The following is a 4,313-nucleotide window of genomic DNA, read 5'->3' on the forward strand; positions in this document are numbered from 1 at the left end:
TGGAATTGCTAGGCCGGCAATGCGCGGCAGTGCCTTTGCAATTGTTACAAGGTAGATTCCCAGTTGATATAATTCCATCGTCCTATTACCTTAGTAGGTGTCCGTCTGTGGACTGGAAGAGTGCTGGATCTGGAATCGGGATCTTTTTGTGGTCTCGCTCTGGATTTCGCTTTTCAACGCTTCAGACTGCGAGGTTAGTGTATGAACGTTTTCAACTGATATCACCTTGAATTTATTGACACTGAGACAAGTTGAAACTTGGCGAAAAAAAGTTTATTTACGCCACCTACCCTCTCCTTTTTTTTTTTGCTCAATAAAACGTTTTGCCTCCTCCTCCTGCTCCTCCTCCTCCTCCTTCGCAAAAAATTCTATCGAAGGCACGCGAACAACGGTAAAAACATTCCACAATTTTTTAGCTTGAAATCTGCATGAAGTGCTGCTTACCTATATATATAGAACGGCCGTTTAATTGACTAGTCATCTCTGGGAATGCCAGTGAAACTGCAACGCAAACTTGGGCCCTTTCCAGTCCGGTAGCCGCACGGCGTTCGCCCACTGTTTGCGGCGTTCTCCATCGCTTGGGAACCTATAAACGGCAGCGATAGCAAACAAAGGATGAATGCACACCAATGTACAGCAATACTAGTCAGCGGAATGATGCACTAACCGGTGGAAAGTGACGCCAAATTCCTTGGGTACCGATCGCGACTTGCAGCCTGGCACCGAGCATTACGGCATTGTTAGAGCGAGCCGCTTCGCAATACTGCTCACACCTAAGGCCGTGTAACGGTGTAACCTCGCGTTTTGGTTCACGGTCACGCGCTGCAAAACGGCCTTCTACCTGCCTATCAGCTGATTTCCGCCGGCTCGGCGCTGGCAGATGCAGACGACAAGAGAGGCGATACAGGACGGAGGAGACGGAGAAGGTGCACCGAGAGAGAGGGAAAAAGAGTCCGCCATTCGACTTACAAAAATGGCGTTTCCGGCTGCGCTGGGTGTGACGTCAGGGCCTCTCCTAAGCTTTTTTTCCCTCCATGGGTAGCGTGATGCGGGAAAGGGGGAGTGGGGGAGAGGGCGCACCTGCGCGCTGAGCTGTTGCGGACGGACGGCGGACGCTACATGTGAGTTAAAGAAATGCTCTGCATTTAAAATGCTCCCACGGCGGCACGCATCCTGATCCGGCAGGCAACAGGATTCCAATCAAGCGGTTCCCGGCGCAAGCAGGCGCAGCGTCGGAGAAGAATGCCAGCGGCAACGAAACGGCACAGACCCGAGCGCGAGCATTCAGCGTCTAAAGGCCCAACGAGACGAACGGTCCAACAGTGGATATTCCGTCTCGTTGGACATTCAGGCTCGATTGGGTCTTTCGTCTCATTGGACATTCAGGCCACAAGCGGAGCGCGAGGACTCGCCGATCGCACGCAAGGCAACGGCCGCCCGCTGTGGTTCAGCGCCAAAGGCCTTTCGGCTGGCCCGCAGACTTCTCCCGCCGCCAGGACTGAGCAGGTCACTGGCCGTGCCGTTCAGGCAACTACAAAGGAGGACGCTTTTGAGCCCAGCCCTACTGCAAAGGATGAACCCAGAATCACACCCCGACGACAAGTGCAGAGCGTGCCGCAGGGAGACGGCCACACTCGAGGCTCACGCTATGGGACACCCCAGCGAGGCTAACTCAGGACGTATACCGCCGCAGCTCGAGGAATCAACGAAAAGCGGCGACCCAGAAACAACTCCAGGTCGTCCAGCAGGTCGTCGAGGCGCTGGCTAGGCAGCTAGGAACCTAGCGAGCCGGCAACGGCGAGCGGGGATCCTCGCAGAGCACCCGCCAAGACGACGACGTTGGCCACATGCGAAGCGCGAGTGCGCACTTCACTGCAGGCTAATAAAAGTTTTTCCAATCCAATCCAAAAATCCCGATCGCCTTTTTATACGCTTGTTGGACAGAATCCTGAGGTTGGTTTTTGGACAATTTTATCATTGGGCACCACTGATAAGCAAAAACGAATTAGCAAAAGACTGAATAGTTATTGAGAAATCCGTACAAACCGGTAATTATGCATGGCTGCTATGGAAAAATCTTGTAAAACAAATTTTACAGATTGGTATCGGTCATCCATAACAAGAAAGAATTGTTCAATATTTCAACGGCCCTGGGATAAAAAAAAAACGAAAAAACCCGCGAAAAAAATTTGCGCTTCTCACTCTCTCTGTAACTTCTTAAAAATTAGGTCACACTGAATTGAGCTCCTCCACAACAATGGGGATGTGCTCCCCAACCTTGAAGTTCCTAAGACCAGAAATATGGCTTGCGTTCACATCAAATGTTAGGCCTTCTACGGCCGTCATGGGTGTAATTTCAAAAATCCTTTTGGACCTTTTAAGTACTTTGTCACAGGGCGAAATGTGGGTAACATTTGCTAGCAAGAACTTTGCCAGCAAATTGCAACGTTTGCCAGCTAATCTTCCGCAAAAAAACTTGAAACGTCGAACCTTTCAGACTTCACGTGATACTCCTGCCGAACCGATTGTACAAATTCTGTTGTTACGTTTTTTTTTTTCTTTTTTTACCTTTTATTCTGCCCAGTTAATCATGTTTGCAATAGTTCCGCTATTCCTAACTGATGTAGATTTCTACTGTGTTCTTGTTGTTTTCACTGTATGTGTATACATATACTTATCTGGCGGAAGCACCGCCCTTATGTAATGCCTTCGGGCCTTTAAGGAGCAAATAAATGAAACTAGATGAAATAAATGAATGTATCAAACATGCCTTGCGGAATCTTCCAAATCACTCAATTTACTCAAAAATGCAGATCTGCACCATTAGTGTAGGTTAGGACAAAACCGTAAAACTATACTTTTTAGTTTATCTCACGGGCTTCACAACCAGTAAAAAGCACTTCGACATCTGAATGGGTGAGCGACATAATCACGATTACGCAAAAACACAACTTCGCCCTTTCCCTCTGTTAGGGGAATAATTTCCGCAAATCCCACCTCACTGAGCCTCTACGCCACGGCAGAAACGTACTCCCGAAGTTTGAAGTCTCTAGGGCCAACAGTTTCGGCTGGGCGTTGATGAATCAGTCAGTCAGTCGATCAGCCGAGCTTTGGTCGCTTCGCCTGCTTGGGGTTTAAGCGCCGGGCACAAGTCGAAGAGGAGAAGACAAAGGCACACCTCTGTGATAATCTTTCGTGAATAGGTGAACAGGCTGGAGGGAAAAAAAAAAAAAAAACTCGCTTCCACCCAGTGCAAAATCTGCCGAAACAGCAGAGCTGTAGTTGTCTTGCATCGGCCCGAACGTCGACGGGAGGTCGCTCGAAAACAGCAACGCCGTCGCCGCGCAAATTCCACGGTTCCCCGCAATAGAATCGGCAGCTGAGCATCAGCGGCAGGAGGCTCCCCTCGCAGTGGTCTCGCAGAAACCCGCCCCTGCGAGACCACTGCGCCCTCTTTCGGCGAGTCCAAGAACCGGTTTCTGCAAGGCCGACGGCGGGCAGGGAACCTGCTCCTACCCCTGCGCGACGAACTACCTTCACCAGACGACGGCTGAACGTACAACAGCTCCGCTATTAACAGTTACGTGCCACCAGTGGTGGGGATGGCGCTTGAAAAAGAGAGCCGGAAGAACGTGATCAAGAAAAAAAAAAGAAGTAAAGAAACGAAAAAAAATCACGCCATATCCACGGAATGAATGATGATAAGTGGGGCGAAGCTCGAGAGGGGGAGATCATCGGTAACCGTAACTCTCCCGTGAAAGTTCGCCCATTACATCATTAAGAAAGACGTAAGACTGTGTGCGTACATTGTACAAATCAACTTTTATTTTCGGAGTCAATGCTCCCAATCCCAGACCCGGTGAAAGACCCCGCGCCATCGAAGACTACCCCGCACCTCCACCACAATTTGTCACGTAGGATGGGACACAACGGTAAAGAAAGAACTTTTATTTAGGGCGAACTTGTGCCCGAACAAGACGAGAGGAAACGAGCAAAGGTCCTTGCGCCTCGTTCGATCTCCGAGAACGACTGCCTGCGTTCGTGGCGTGATCTCTTGCGTGATCTCTCCCCCTCGCAGTGCACGTGCGCTCGCGCCTCCGTTGGCGAACACAGACAAGCTCGCGCTCCCGGTGCCGAGTTTGCGCTGCCGGTTGCAGCCGGTTCTTGCGCGTGCAACGCGGCCCACTTTGCGACATCTCCGAAAGCATGCGGCGGTCACGTACCACGAGACACAAGGGATGGACAGACCCATGGCTTTAGGAGCTTCGCCCCTAAAAAAAACTACTATTTTAAATTCTTCAAGAATCTTCGGG

Source organism: Haemaphysalis longicornis, unplaced genomic scaffold, assembly GCF_048455015.1.
Source record: "Haemaphysalis longicornis isolate Haplotype H1 unplaced genomic scaffold, Haemaphysalis longicornis Haplotype H1 scaffold_136, whole genome shotgun sequence".
Lineage (NCBI taxonomy): Eukaryota > Metazoa > Arthropoda > Arachnida > Ixodida > Ixodidae > Haemaphysalis > Haemaphysalis longicornis.